Here is a 17,236-nt window from a genome sequence, read left to right as displayed (position 1 = left end):
TCATATAATCCAAACTAAACAGAAGCACATGGTCTGATACACAGTTTTAATTTGTCAGTAAGTTTCGTATCAGCACACCCTCTACTACAGAGTGAAAATTTATTCTTGTAACAATCCCTCAGACTGTGGCTATGCCATAACTCCACAGTACATCCTTTATTTGAGGAGTGCTAGTCTGCAAGATTTAAAGGAGAGCTTCTCTGAAGTTTTGAAGGTAGGAGATGAGGCACTGGGAGAAGTAACCTGTGAGGCCAGGTCACGAGTCATGTTCGGGCTGCTCAGTTGGGAGAGCACTTGCCTGAAAAAGGCAGAGATCCTGAGTTTGAGTCTCAGTCTGCCACACAGTTTTAATCTTCCAGGAAGTTTTATATCAGTGCACAGTACGCTGCAGAGTGAAAATTCATTCTTGAAACAATCCCCCAGGCTGTGGCTAAGTCATATCTCCACAATATCCTTTCTTCCAGGAGTGCTAGTCTTGCAAGGTTTGCAGGAGAGTTTCTGTGAAGTCTGGAAGGTAGGAGATGAGGTACTCCTAGAATTAAAGCTGTGAGGACAGGTTGTGAGTCATGCTTGGATAGCTCAGTTGGCAGAGTACTTGCCAGCAAAGGGCAAAGGTTCCAAGTTTGAGTCTCAGTCGGGCACAAAGTTTTAATCCGCCAGGAAGTTTCAAAATCAGGGCTCTTCTTGGAATGGTCAAGGATGATCTTTGGTTAAGAATACCTGGTAGTTACCATGTACCTTGTGAATGTGGTATGTCTTTTATCAGTCAAACCACTAAAACAGTAAATGGAAGATACAAGGATTGCCCAAGACATACTAGGCTAGGGCAGGTCACAAAATCAGTAATAGCAGAACACAGCCTGGATTGCAAACACACCCTGCACTGTGATAAAACCAGGAGCCTGGCTCAAAGCCCTGGAGTCAGTGATAATGCCATCAATGACACTTCATTGCCTCAGAATATCTGAGGACTAAGGGGTAAGCTTAATGAGTGGCTAATTTGTGTTAAGAATTAGAGTTGAGCAAACCAGTTAATTTTATCTGCCTCTATGAACATCTTGTGATCACTGGTATAGATATGTTAAATGTTACAGGAACCAGGATAGCTTCTTACTTCTGTAGAGAAAAAATGGAAAAAGGAGGAGTCGCCACATTTGTCAGAAACTGTTTTGATTACAAGGCTACTGATATTAATAAATTTTGCTCAGAGGAGCACTTAGAAGCTTGTGGAACAGAAGTAGTACTTCATAATAAGTCCTTTATAATAGTAAGTATATACAGAGCACCTTCAGGAAAGTTCAAGCTCTTCAAAAAAATCTGGAAGCTCTGTTGTTCTGTCTCACAGCAAAAAACAAGGAAATAGTGGTTGCTGGTGAATTTAATGTGGATTTATTGAAAAGCTCTGTCAGTGAACAATTATTGCAGCCACTAGCAACATCATTCAATTTGATTTCTCCTGTGAACTTTGCAAATATGGTATGCAAATGCTCTGAAACTGCTATTGATAATATCTTTGTAGACAAATCAAGGGAAAAAAATAATATCACAAAGCCAACAGCAAATGGGCTATCTGATCATGACATGCAGCATCTTGTGTTAAATGTTGTAACTTGTCAGGGTAAAAAATCTATTAAATTACGGTACAGGAAGGTAACAAATCAGCCAAAAATTGAGAATTTTAGGAGATTGCTCAAAGACATGGAGTGGATAGATGTTTACAGTACTTCTGACTCAGGAGGAAAATGCAAAGCATTCATTAATAAAGTTACTTCCTCTTTTTAAAATTGTTTTCCCCTAAAGGTAACTCAAATCAAGCAAAAGTCTAAAAATAAACAATGGATTACCCAAGGAATAAAGGTATTATGTGGGACAAGAAGGAGACTATCTAATATCTAGGAATAGAGCTGACATTAGCATTTTAATGCATTACAAAGAATACTGCAAGACATCGAAGCAAATAATCAAGAAATCTAAGCACCTGTATTATGAGAAAAAGATAATTGCATCATGCAACAAAATAAAAATTATTTGGGATGTAGTGAAGAAAATTAGCCTACTTCGCTTATTTTCATTCGCTTATGTTGCATGATATTATATTTTGGGGTAACTCTTCCCATTCTAAAAGGATATTTTTAGCTCAGAAATGGGCAGTTGGGGCAATAAGTGGTGTAAGTTCATGAACCTCTTGTCGACCCCTCTTCACGAGTCTGGGTATTCTGACTTTGGCTACTCAATATATATAATCCCCATGCTTTCAAATCGAAACTAAGGAGTTTCCTCTTGGGTCACTCCTTCTATTTTGTCAAGAAGTTCCTTGAAAAATTAAACTGGTTCTTGTATTGTTAATTGCATTTACTTGAACTTACGGCTTGACTTTTTTGAGGATCATAAACATTTTATTTTTATCTGTTATTATTTTTATGTTGTAATTTCATGTACTGACATGTTCCATGACCTTGGAAATTTGCTCCTCAATTTGGTCCTATGGAACTTGATGTGTTAATAAAAATAAAATAAACAGAGACAGATGGGGGCTATAAAGGAAGAGGAATAGATAGCTCTAAAAATTAACGAGACATTGCTGACAAGTGCTGTAGTGTTGCAAACTTCCTAAACAAGTACTTTGTTTCTCTAACAGGTATCTTGGGGTTATCAGGTTTGGTAAACAGGCACTAGAGTATCTGAGGCCAGTCTTTACAAATAATTTCAGTAAAATGGAAGTGACACTTATGCCTCCCAAAGAAATAGCATCGACCATGAAATCCTCAAAATCTAAGTATTCTAGTGGTTATGATAACATATCAATGAAGTTAAGCAAAGTACTCATGTGAGTTGAGTTCTATCTTAAGTTATTTGTGTACTCTATCTCTTATCAAAAGAACATTTCCAGACCGTCTAAAATATGCTGAAGTTGAGCCTCTTTACAAGAAGGGGGATAAAAAGATACCATCAAACTATTTGAAAAGGTTGTGTTCAACTGTCACCTTAAGCATCTGACTGCAGATGATATATTGTCCAAGTCACAGTTTGGGTTTCTTATGGGTTCAAATATAGAGAAAGCTATTTACACATACAGTGAGAATGTACTTAATTCATTAGATATCAAATTAGAGGTTACTGGCATTTTCTGTGACCTGTCAAAAACTTTTGACTCTTTACATCATAGCACTCTCTTAAGTAAATTACGATACTATGGTGTCACCAACAGTGCTGCAAAATGGTTTGAGTCTTATCTATCTAACAGGAAACAGAGGGTGTTGCTGTGAAATATCTGTGCAGTAAGCAGTCAGTCTTCACCTGATTGGGAATTAATTACATGTGGTGTTCTTCAAGGTTTCATCTTGGGTCCATTACTTTTTCTTGTATCCATTAATGACCTCTCAACTGCTAGGGTGGCAGATGCTAATTTTGTTTTATTTGCAGTTGATACAAACATTGCAATAAGTTGCATGTTAATTACATATTTAAAAACTGCTGCTAACCAAATATTCACTGACATTAATGAATGGTTTAAAGCTAATTCATTCTCATTAAACTTTGAAAAGACCCACTAACAGCAGTTCAGAATCTGTAAGAGATTTTTTTCCAGCTTGCGTAAAACATATGAAGACATGCAGATCGAAGAGGTTAACAGTGTTAAATTTCTGGGATTACAACTCAATAATAAATTCAGTTGGGAAAGCTTATTACAGAACTGCTGAAGTCCCTAAACAAGTCTGTATTTGCTGTGAGAATGTTGCCAGATGTAGTAGGCATAAATATAAAAAACCTTGTATACTTTACTTACTTTCATTCTATTATGTCGTACGGGATCATATTCTAGGGGTCACTTGTCAAACCGAGCTAAAGTTTTTAGCACATAATAAGACTCATTTGTGGTTTAATTCAAGAACATCATGTAGGAACCTGTTCAAGGAACTTTGTATTCTAACCATTGACTCACAATGTATTTATTCCTTAATGAAATTTGTTGAAAGTAATATATCTCTAATTCCAGCCAATAGCTCAATACATAGTATCAATACTGGGAATAAGAACAATCTACGTAAATATCTAAAATTACTTACCTTGGTCCAAAAAGGGGTCCAATACTCAGGAACACACATTTTCAATAAATTGCCAGCAACCATTAAAAATTTGGTTTCAGGTAAAGGACAGTTTAAACAGAGTTTAAAGACTTTTTGATAGGCAATTCCATTTACTCTATAAATGAATATTTTAACAGGGACTGTTAGGCCAGCTTAAGTATAAATGTCTGTTAGATTTCAGTCTTGACAGCACTGGGTCACAACAGTCACGATTAGGTATTTTGTGTATGATAAATTTATAAAAAGCGCATAACTATGTTTCATTTTGTCAGTGTATTAATTCTGCAAACATACTCAGTTCCAGTTTACTGTAAGGTATTCATCTATTTTGACAAGCTCCTGACAGATGATCAGGGTAGTGAGTGTTATATTCAAATGTTTTATGTTTTTTATGTTATACTTTCTGACTTATTCCAAACCCATGGTAATCATCTCAATTTTGGATCTATGGCATGAAAAATGAATCTAATCTGATCTATGAATCAGTTGAAATCAAGATGGTGGAAAATCTAATCACTTGATAAGAAGGATACCAAAAAGCAGCACTGTGTGAAATCCAGCATTTGAACTAGTATGGAAACACCAGATAAAAGTTCCCAAATGTAGTGATGAACCTTGGGTAACTGCATATGTAAATCAAACAACAAACAGAGCACAAGGTGGCAGCCACCATCATGGGAGACAGTCACAGCAGGTGGGGATGAAATATGGAACAACATCCATATCCTCAGAGCTCAGGTATCACGCCTCATGGAAGCAGATCTAATATGGAGCACCATATGCCGGTCTCCACCACAGGAGGCTGTTGCAGCAGGAATTGACATAATACAGAGCTCCAGCAGCAGCATGAGTTGCAGTGATTATGTCTTGCAAGTGTGGAATGACTACAGAACACAGAGAGGTTGACATCACCAAGGGAGACAGCTGCAGTGGATGAAGATGGAAAAGCGAACACTTGGAGCAGCATGGCAGTGCAACTTGCGGGCATGGACAGAAGACTGAACAGCCGGTCTGAAGCAATTGGCAGGCGGAACTCCAGGCACCACCCAGGCATAAACTAAAAAGACTCTACTGATGACAATACTCGCAACATTGACATCACAGGATGTGCATAAACTTGGACTAACAAAAACACCAGTCCAGACTTCAAGCAATAAACTTGTTACGCAACACACAGGATGGACAGCAGTGGTGGGATAGGCCTGTATGGCAGGGTGAACATGAAAACAGCACTACCATAGTTTGCTGGCTTGGAGGTAGTGATGATGTGTTATACATACACACAATAATACTTGTTCCATAGATCATGAATATGACGTTTTGCAGTGATATGGAATGTCTAACATTAATGTAACTTTTTTTTTTTTTTTACAGTTACTACCTTATATCTCAAAATTCATCTATTGAGTAGAAGGAGTTATCATTCATCTAGTGTTGTAGCTACACATTTAACTATCATTTTTAAACTGGGATGGGTTATTAATAATAAATTTTGTAAGTGAATATATGTATTGCGAAGGTACTGTGAATATCTTGAGTTCCTTAAATAAATGTCTGCTTATCTAGAAGAATTTCATGATTCACACATTAAAAAAAAAAAACCTTGAGAGTTCATAAAATATCCCAGTGGGTGATGTTTGCTATTCAAAGCATTTAACATTTGATCAGTTTAAACATATATAGCATTTTCTTTTGAAAATGCCTGTCTGAAAACCAAATTGACATTTTGTTAGTACTTCTTTTTTACAAATATATGATCCTACTCTTGAATACATTACTTTTTCAAGAATTTTGGATAAAACTGTCAGAAGTAAGATTAGGCAGTAGTTGTTAGCATCAGACCTATCCTCTTTTTTATGTGATGGTTTAACAATAGCATTTTCCAGTCTTTCTGGAAAAATGCCCTGTTTCAGTGAGCTACTGGATATGTGCCTGAAAGTCCTACTTATCTGTCAAGAACATTGGAAATGCCATCAATTCCATGTGAGCTTTTACTTTTGAGTGAATTTATTATTTTTCTAATTTCAGCAGGAGAGGTGGGTTGAATTTCAGTTTTATCAGACTGCATAGGTCTTGCCTCTTCCATACATTGTCTTGCATTTTCTAATGAATAGCTGAATCCTATTTTTTCTACAATACTTAAAAAATGATTATTAAAAAATTTTTCTACATCTGACTTTTTGTTAACAAACTTTTCTCTGAGTTTGATAGAAATACAGTCTTCCTGTGCTCTCAGTGGACCTGCTTCCTTTTTAATAATGTTCCAAATTGCTTTAATTTTATTATCAGAGGTGCTAACCTCAGACATAATGTGCATACTTCTGGACTTTTTAAAAATTTTCTTAGTACAGTGCAGTAGTTTTTATAATGTTTCACTGTTTCTGGATCATTACTCCTCCTTGCTATAAGTTACATTTCCCTTTTCTGTTTACAAGATATTTTTATCCCATTAGTAAGTCATGGGTTCTTAGATGGTTTCTTACAATTATATTTCCCTATTTTCTAGGGGAAACTGTTTTCAAATATACTAACAAGGGTATCACGAAATAGGTTAAATTTTAAATTAGCACCAGGTTCCCTGCACATCTCTTCCCAGTCTAACTGTTGCAAGCTTTCCCCAAAATTTTCAATTGTTAAATGTTAACTGAACACACTATTTTGGAGGACTGTTTTGCATTACTGTATGCAGCTATGTCATATACTGTAACAAGCTGTGCATCATGATCAGATAGACCATTCTTAACAGGAAAAGTTTTTATTTGATTAAATTTATCTTAGTCTGTGAAAACATTATCATCAGTGTGCTGCTTTCCTGTACCACCCAAGTAGGAAAATCAGTAACTGATGTCAAATTGAAAGAATCAAGTAATACTTCAAGGTTCAAGCTTTCTATTGGAGTCTTTCAGAAAGTCAACAACGAAATCCATACAAACAATAATTTGCTTTCCTTTGTCTGACAGATAGCACAACAAAGAATCAAAGTTTTTCGAAAATAGTTGAAAATTTCACAATGGTGATCAATACACAGCTACAATTATAAAAGTACATTAATTAGTTTAAGCACACACACATGCTTCTGTAGGTTGCTCTACACAATTTTTTTTAGATTCCAAATTTTTCATACTATGACTGATTTGAACCTATGTGTTGAAAGCTTATATCCACCAACATTTACCATTTCGATGCCTGTGACTATATGATGTTCAGACAGGCATAGTACATCTATTCCACCATCAGTTTCTAAATCTTCTAACCAAACAAGAAGCTCATCTACTTTGTTTTGTAGTTTCCTGATATTCTGATGCAATACACTAACATTATTTTTGACTATGCTTTTATGAGAATTGTGTGACATACTAACATTATTTTTCACCGAGCAAGGTGGTGCAGTGGTTGGCACACTGGACTTGCATTTGGGAGGACAATGGTTCAAACCCACATCTGACCATCCTGATTTGCGTTTTGCGTGACTTCCCTAAATCGCTTCAGGCAAATGTTGGTATGGTTCTTTTGAATGGGCATGGCCGATTTCCTTCCCTAACCCAAGGTTATGCTCCAACCTCTAATGACCTCGTTGTCGACGGGATGTTGAACACTAATCTCCTCCTCCTCCATTATTTTTCACTGTACTGTCATAGAATCTTGTGATATTTTAAGATCTCTAGTACCTGCTTGTCTGAGCTTCCCATTAAGTTTAATTTCAATCAATGTTGGATGACTGGACACTGATTTTAGCCTGAAAAATATGTACTCCTATGATCGTGACTGTCCCTCGTTAATGATTTTGCTATCATCCCAGACAATTTATCCATCTCTTTCCTACTGAGATGCAGGCCATGTTTTGTGAAGTCCCACCTACCAATACCAGCAACAAGAATCAAACCTACACCTGACAAAGTAGCTGCCCTAAGCAGCTGATCTAGCTCCATATTGACCCTCCTGAAAGAGCTGTTCAATTGGAGCTGATCATACTGCATGCAAGCAGGATCCAGGCCAACACTTGTATGGTTCGTTGCAGATGCTATTTTTACCAGGTCACACATAGTATGTAGCCTTGATCCCTATAAATACTGTTTCCCACTCCACCGACTACCACAACATGATCCTGCTTTGTAAAACCCTTGCACAATGATTGTACATCCTCTATTACCTGGCTAAGACATGAACTGGGCTTGAAAATACTTGTGACCTGGTACCTGTCACCTAATTATTCCTGTAAGATCTGGCCCACACTTTTTTCATGGCTACTACCTAACAACAGAACTTTCCTCCTACTTCCTACTTTTTTTGAAACAGTTGGTTTCTTAGTGACAGTCTGCTGAGTGCTGACTACACTTGCATCTACTTGAGCATCTTAGTTAATTGAGGTAGCAAGGCAAATCTATTGTTTGTGCCAATGTTGAAACTGTCAGATACTGTTCTCTTTCAGTGACCCCTGTTCCTTGCTACCACTTCCCACCTACCTTCACCCTTCTCCCCCCATTACTTAACAGTTCCTCCCTATCACTATCCAGTTCAGCCTTAAGGTCTCTAATCTTCCCTTCCTGTTCAGCTATTTTCCTATCTCTTGAACATACTCTGTGATACCATTGAAGAAACCCATTTACTCCCCCAGTTCCCATGCCATTATATTCCCCCCAATGTAACCATCTATTACAACAGCTGCACAGAACCCCAGAACTAACTTTTATATGGTAGCTCATACATTTTTTGCTCATAGTTGTTTACAATATTTTTACAAAATTTATCTAGGCAATAGCAGTAATATTGTAATAGCTACAGATCACAAGAGTCACTAAAGTTACGTGGAACACTAATACATGTGTATACTATTAATATAGTAATGTAATGCACTTAAACTAACATTAAAAATGAAAACCTGTATACTCGAAAATTAGTCCTAAGATCGCATATGAGCGATATGTAATTTCTGCGTTTTGAAGGGAAATAAAAGATCACTCTTAAAATCTTTAATTCCTCAAGAAGACATATATGTGTAATGGAAACAATCTAATTTCTTCACTTAAGCAATTTATATGTGGTCCGCAGAAACAAACCCTTAGGTTATGCTTTTTTTTTATTATTATTATTATAAGTATTACTTTGGAACAAATGAAACCTTCAATAGATAATATGAAATAGACTCTAATTAACTTCCTTACTTAATTGACAATTATTATGGAATTAACTACTTACCTGGAAGCTCTGCCTCAAATATCAGCCAGGAGTTTTGGTCAAATCTGTCTTTTTCTGGAAATGAGTGAGCATCCTGTAGCACTGCTTTGAAGGCTTCTACCTTTTTGTGGTCAGTGGTTTTTGTGACATTATTGACTGTGAGTATGCTGTTAGTTATTTGCCTTTGTGCTCTCGGTGTTTAAATTTTGTCCAGAATTTTCTGCCATCTCTGTAGTTGACTCTGCTATGTTGTGTCCCATTCTGTCTGTCTGTGTTCAGACAATTTTCATATCGTCAGGACATTCAGTCTTTGCGTAATTATAGTATTTAAAGTTAGTTTTAAATGCTTACTAGGGCTAAAGCATACAAAAGCATGGATAATATACAACAACAAGTTGTGGAAACTCAAGAACCAGTTATGGCTATGAAAGTTAGTAAAGAAGTGCCACACTGGGCTGAGTTGATTAATTTAATTAAAGCTCAGAGTCTGCAATCAAATGTTCAGAATGAGACTCTAAGGAAAGAATTAGGCTTGGTAAATTCTCAATTAAGTACCCACAGTGAAGCTTTAAATGCTCAGAGTCTTAAGTTAATATCGTTTGATTCACAATTAAATACCCAGAGTGAAGTTTTGAATGCTCAGAGGGAAACTCTAAATGCCCAGGGTGAAACTCTAAATAGTTATGCGACAAATCTAGGTTTGCTAAATGCCAAAGTCGACTCGCAAAGCAAAGAATTTAGTAATCTGTGCGAAGGCATGGGTGCTCTTAAGACTGAATTTGACGGCTTAAATAGTAGAGTAGAGAATTTAAAAATAGATTTAAAGAATGAATTGACTAATTCCTTGACCATTCATGTAAATCTAATGTTTACTGACCTTGGTCAGAAACAGAATGACAATTTCCAAGATTTATCAAAAAGGTTAGAATTTAACATTGAGGACAGATGTAATAATGTGGAATCTGAAATTAATTAAAAGTTAGGATCTTTTGAAAATGTGTGCAATGTTAAGTTTAATGCTGTAAAGCAGGGATTGAATATTGTGAATGAGAGTGTAGATAAGTATAATGAATTCATAGTGATTATTCAATCACAAACCTGTGGAAAGAGAGTAGGCTTATCCAAGATAAAGTAGAAAAAAGGGTATCTTCACCTCAAGTTGTATATACTAGTGAAGCTGTGACTGGTTTTCAATGGGGAGCTAATTCAGGGTTATCTAGACAATTCTCTAAGTTTAAGCTGGACAGAGAGGTACGTCTGACCCATTTCTTAAAATGATTTAACCAAGCTTTGCCAAAAAATTGGGAAAAAATTGGGAAGATTCCAAGAAGATTGAATTTGCAGTGGGGTACCTTTCAAGGGAAGCCTCAAATGGGGCACAGTAAATATTGAGAATGTTTCCTCTTGGGAAGACATTCAAAATAAATTTAAAGAAAATTACTGGTCTGCCAATGCACAAGAAAAGTTAATATCAGATCCATGGGATCGGGTCGGAATCATCTATCCCCCAGGGACATTAACATTCTGAGTGCACGGGTGGAGTGACAACCATCAGATCCGGAGTTGTTTTCGATGTTTTTTCCAAATAGTTTCCTGCACCGAATTCCTTTAAAATCTTAAACTATTCTGAGTTAACAGGCGGAGTGACAACTGCCAGATCCTGAGTTGTTTTCAGTGTTTTTTCCAAATAGTTTCCTGCACCAAATTCGTTTGGAATCTAAAACTATCCTATGATCTTAGTGCTTAAAAAACCGGATATTACCATAAAATAGAGAACAACTTAAGAGAATCAGAGAAAAAAAGTGATATCTATACAAAATAAACTAAATAGAGTATTGTCTTTGTGGAAAATGTTATATGATGTGACTAATTGAACAATTGTTATACCGAAGTGTACAGTTTTTCTATTTTGTATAGAGTATTTTATACCTTTTATGAGATGTGATATAGATGGGAGGGTTTGTATTAATTATTGGGTATTGTAGCTAAAAGCATGATTTACAAGAACAGATAAATCATGACTAACACAAAACACACATCACACCTTTCAAACAACCCTCACAAACAAGTGTACCTGAGTCTTCTTCATTTGCAGTTTCCATAGGTTTATAGGATTTCCTTCGGGAACCTCAAAGGGTGAAAGTGAGACAAGTCCGTTCTGTAGGAGACAATTTAACACCAAACCACCTCCTGAGAGGTAAGGATCCTGGGGAAGCAGGGTGGGAAGGGTTTCGTGTCTTTGGGGCTATCTTCTTTCTCTTCTTTGATCCTAGCAACCACATCTATTTGTTCCTTTCTTACTTCTCATCTTGAGGACCTGTCTATCTTTTCCCTCTTTCCACATTCATAAACTTCTATTGCTGAAGTCCTTACTTATTTCCTTTGTTACTATTAACCTACATATTATCTTTCAATAAGAAGGGCGAAGAATCAGACTACACAAACATACATCCACATACAAACAAATATACACTTCTACGCAAACATTAAATTATATAAGACAAAGCCTGTCACCATGTGAGAATCGCCAAGTGTTGTAGAGGATAAGGTGTGTACATAGGGAATTATGTGCACATATATGGGAAGTTATGACAGTGTGTACATAGGGTGTTATGCGCACATATATGGGGAGTTATGATGGTTCTACATCGAATATACATAAGGAGAGGTGTTCATACATAACGACCAACTATAAAATAGTGATGAGTAATGGATAATTAAGAAAAAGGTGTGAGCAATGTCAGTGCACTAAAAAACTCTGTTGAATTGAAGGATAGTGGGACAAGAATAGTATATGTTGACATTGTATCTATTGAAAGTATAGAAGTTGATAAGCAGGGGAGGACACTAGGGAGTAATTGATGTATTACAGAATAAATGTGAAGCTTAAGATAGATTTATATCTTTATCAGAAAATACATAATTATGCTATACATAGAAATGTATACTAGGGTAATGAACCGTGAGACCTGCTCATAAAGGGGGGCGGGGGTGGGGTGGGTGGGGGGGGGGTGAACCCAGCATTCACTAAGTATAAAGGGAGGGCAGGCATACCTACATGGAGATAGGATGACCTCTGGCCTAAAAAATAGGGATGTTTTATAAGGGGCGTACCTACCAGAATGGTCACAAATTTTATAGGGATTATTCTGGAAAGTGTGAATTCTTAGAAAGACCAGCATTATTAAGTTTCATGTAAATAAATAAGTGTCCAAAAGAATACTTCCAGTCACCCAGAGCTTTTTTTAAAAAAAAAAAAAAAAAAAAAAAAGTGAAAATAGTACATACTAAGGGAAAGGTAGTACAAAGGATAAAAATAGAAAATAGATTGCTCATATGTCATAAACACCTGAAGTTTTTGATTGAAAAGAAAATAGAGTCCTCATGATTCCTAAATGTTAAGAAAGCTGACTAAAGCCTCGAGTGAATGCTCATGTTTTAATGTCAAAGTTAAATAAGAATGAATAGCGAAACAGTAAGTGAAAGATTGTTCACAGTTATTGAAGGAAAGGAAATGTGTAGTGTTGAACCATAAAATGTTATTATGTGTGATATTAGTTGCATATGATTATGTATAAAAAATGTGTGTTCGATCTCGGGGGGGGGGGGGGGGGGGATATGTAGTGATTCGAGAATTTCTGTATAAATTCTAGAACCACTCAGCCTTCTACCATTTGAAAACACGATATTCTAGATATGAGTGTGAGATGGTAGAATCCTACCCACTGCACATCACATGTTTATGTGTGAAGTTTTAAAGTCAGTCGCGAGAAGAAAATGGACATGGCGGTCAAACGGCACCAAGTACCTGTCGGACAATCAATACATGTGTTAGTGTGTGTGTGTATGGAAGAACCATGGAATCTATACGTAACTCTGTGCCTATTGTGTCATTGACTATTGTTATGTGAAAGAAGAACAGTTGAAAAAGTAATCTTGGGGACTCTTAATCCAGCCTTGTTAGAGGCAAGACCTATTTTATGATTCATGTGAAGTATAGTCATGGTTATTTATCCAACTCTTTCATAAATGAAATTAAATTTGTTTCTGACATTGGACGGAGCGAGTGACTTATGGGAAATCATATATGTATGTGGAAAGTGAGAATTTTATTCTGTATGGAGTTCAAATATACCGTTGGTTGACAAAAAGTAAAGTTCGTGTATCTACTTATTTCACACGTAAAGAGAGAGACTTAAATATTCCTGTACCTAGCATCATTCTACAGAGAAGAAGTCAAGAGAGTTTTCCAGCTGCCAGCTACCCAGCAAAGAAGATCGGCTGCGAATCTCAAGTAAGTTACCTCATATAAAAGAAGTGGGAAGTTTGTACGTTGACTTCCCACTTTAAATCGGCATCAAAAACATTAGAACTAGCCAGACTACTTCACACAACTATATTCAGACCATACTCTATTGAATGATGACTTATCTGAAGTGTTCTCAAACTTGACTTGTAGAACAACCTCAGACATTGTCTGTTAATTAGCAGGATGCCCAATTCCAAACATGCCTCGTAAAACTGAGAGCAATCTATGGCAAGCACATCATCATCAACTCACAAGATATGAAAAACATATTAACAACTAATCCCAGAATAAGTAACAAACCCAGATTCAAATAAATCTACCACACCCCTTTCCCCCATCCTTACCCCCTGAACCATTACACAAAATACCCTCAACATACACCCCGATCTCATGACACAATAAACCCAAACACTAGTAGGAAATATCCACACCCCAATCCATCTACCAGAGAGACCATAACCAGAGCCAGATCTAAATGAGAATGAAGAAGCAGACGTAGATGCTAAAACTTAACTATTGCGACAACACTGACCACATGATGACACAGCTTAACCCCACAGTCGCACAGTAACAAGTTATCACCAGCACATGTACAGGATGTCTGCAAGTCATGACAAGTAATGAAAATGAACAATTGGTCACAAAAGCAATGAAAAGGTAATAAATTTGAATGAGTGGTCACGAATTTTGTTATGTGTCCGTCTGTATGGTTCTGGAATAGGGTGTACATTCGTCCTGTTTTTCCCGGGACAGTCCCGTTTTTTACCAAAATGTCCCGCTATCCCGAAAGTTTTTTTGGGGACGCTCAAATGTCCCGTTTTTTATTATTCCGCTTGGCTAAAGTATTTTACGGACTGGTTGTTTGACTTGCTATTAACTGCGCAATTATTTACGCTAGGAAGCGTGTAATAGCTTTCAGCATACCCCAAACATGTACTGAACTGTCAAAAATCGCAAGTAATTTTAAACGCACCATAGGTTATGAATAACAATGAAGATTCTTCTCTTCTAAATCAATCCACTGAATCTATCCTTTCGGTCCAGAGATACTCTACACCACTCATACTTGCTCTCTGGCTTTCGTCACCACACTGTTAATGTTTTACACTGTGCAATCACCGTTTCATTACGCCAAAACGAAAGTGTAATTTTAACAGCAATATAAAAAGCGAGTTTCCTTTCATCACTGGTAGTGGAGAAACTGTAGAATGTACGTTGTGCAGATCAAAATTTGCTATCGGTCATGGTGGAAGGTCTGACATTGTGAATCACATTAAGACGAAGAAACATCGCATGAGTGATCAAACGAAAAAGGCAAATAAATGCATGAGTGACTACTATGTAAACTTAAAATCAGTAACAGAAATGGATAGGCAGTTGGCAGCACTAGAAGCTATGTTTGCATACCACACTGCAATGCATAACCATAGCTTTAAGTCAATGGATTGTACTACAGCAGTTGGTAAAAAACCTTTCAATGCTAAATTCACAGTGGACACACGAAATGTAATGCAATCATTTCAAATGTTATTGCACTGTATGCAGCTCAGCAGGTTTTAAATGAACTGAAAAGTGCTCGATTCATTTCTGTAATGATTGATACATCGAATCATCTGGATTTGTTGTTGGTTCCTCTCCTTATCAGGTATTTTCACCCTGAAAATGGCATCACGGTGAAAGTGCTCGAATTGGTTAATTTAGCTGGAGAAATTTCAGATTTACTTCAGAATTGTGCTGGAGGTTTTAAAGAAATATGATATTGAGGGAAAGGTGATTGCAGTTTCTGCATACAACACTAACACCAATTTTGGTGGTAAGCAGAGGAAAGGAAAAAACAATTTGTTCTATAAACTGCAACAGAACACAGTGAATAATATAGTAAGTAGGTGTTGGCTGTCCAGCACATGTGATGCTCAATTCCTTACAAACTGGCTCAGATTGCCTACCCATCAACTGCCATTTAATTGTAAACAAAATCTACCAGCATTTCCACATATATACAGTAAGGGTTGAATCTCTGAAGTCATTCTGTAAGTTTACTGAAACTGAATACAAAACTGTACTTGGGCACAGCAAGACAAGGTGGCTATCTCTGCTACCAGCATTGGAAAGAATTGTAGAGATATTTCCTGCTTTGAAATCATATTTCATTTCCCTTTATAAGTGTCCTGTTATCCTTAAACAATTCTTTGATAACCCTGTCTATTGTTCTTCTACATTTTCTTGTTAGCCAGCTAAAACCTTTCTCCACAACAATTAAATGTATTGAGAAACAAGAAATCACAATAGTGGAAGTTTATCAAGAAATAAGCAAATTATTGGGCAAATTACAATGTAGAGAATCTGAAAGATTTCTCACATCCTTTGTACAAGAGACTCAGAAAGCTGGAATAAAAGGGTGAAATTACTGTAGAACAATGTCATATTTATGCTGATATCTTCTATTACTCTTGCACTAAGTATATTAAAGAATTGTGTTTAACATTTATCACACCTATTAAAGCATTTGACAGGGTTAATACTGAAAAGGAGCAGCTACAGTGGAAGGATATTCAGGACTGTTGTGTTTTTGTTATAAGTATTGTACCAAATTTTCCTGTTGATGGAGACAAACTGTTTGATGAATTTTTGTGTGCACAGAACTTCATGAAAAGTGAAGGAGACAAAGAAAGTGTTAGTGCAACGTGGTGTAAAATATTTGCTTACTTCTAAAGTAAAACTTTAACATGAAAAACATGATTCATCTGGTGAAGTTTTGTCTGACGATTCCTGGGTCAAATGCTGCTGTGGAACGTGTGTTTTCGTTAGTGAACTCTTTGTGGTCAGATGAAAAAAAAACAGAATGAAAGTTGAAACAGTGAGGGCCTTGCTCATGGTCAAAGCACACTTTAATGGTGTATCATGTACTGACTTTTAAGATACAATTTCAAACGAAAATGCACTTTTTGATAAAGTACATAAAAGTGAAAAGTATGGTGATAGTGTGGCAGAATAATTGTGAAAAGTGATTTGGGATCATCTGAGTGCACGTTGTAAAGGTGAACTTGTATGTGTATTAAATTTAGTCAATGCAATATTTACGTCCCGTTTTTTTTCTTCATTGTCCCAGGTTTTTCTCTAATTTATTTTAAATGTCCCGTTTTTCAATGAAAATGAAATGGACACCCTATTCTGGAAGGGAGTAGCAAGTTAGAGCTGCCCCCAAAAATGTTGTACCCAGCAGTCCATGTAATAGAAAACTGTATATAAAGATTCACCAGAACTCTTAAAAGTATTTGTTACATGTAGGGGACTTAGTGTCCATCTGTGCAAGCCATGTTAGCAAAGCTTCTGCTACAGCAGTTTGCAATCTCAAGAGGAAATGGAGAAATTTAGTGGTGTGGCTTCATTGAACTATGTGTGTTTATACACCTAGTGGAAATGATGCATAAATTGTAGCTCTGCCTATGACAGTGCTGCCACCTCATAGTTTGCTGCAGGATTATCAGTTAGAATAGCTGTTACTTTAATTCTGTCCACTCCCACTTCTATTTGAATTTCTTTGATCTTCATCTTTTTTGGAAAGTCATTTCCTTAAAGGTTTTTGATAATTAATATAAAACTATTGTAATTTTCATTTCATTTTAAGGATGTTAAGGACGATCAGAGAAAAATCTGTTTCTTG

The sequence above is a fragment of the Schistocerca nitens genome, chromosome 5 (assembly GCF_023898315.1).
Source record: "Schistocerca nitens isolate TAMUIC-IGC-003100 chromosome 5, iqSchNite1.1, whole genome shotgun sequence".
Lineage (NCBI taxonomy): Eukaryota > Metazoa > Arthropoda > Insecta > Orthoptera > Acrididae > Schistocerca > Schistocerca nitens.
The sequence above is the reverse complement of the archived record's forward strand: the minus strand, read 5'-3'. Positions refer to the sequence as shown.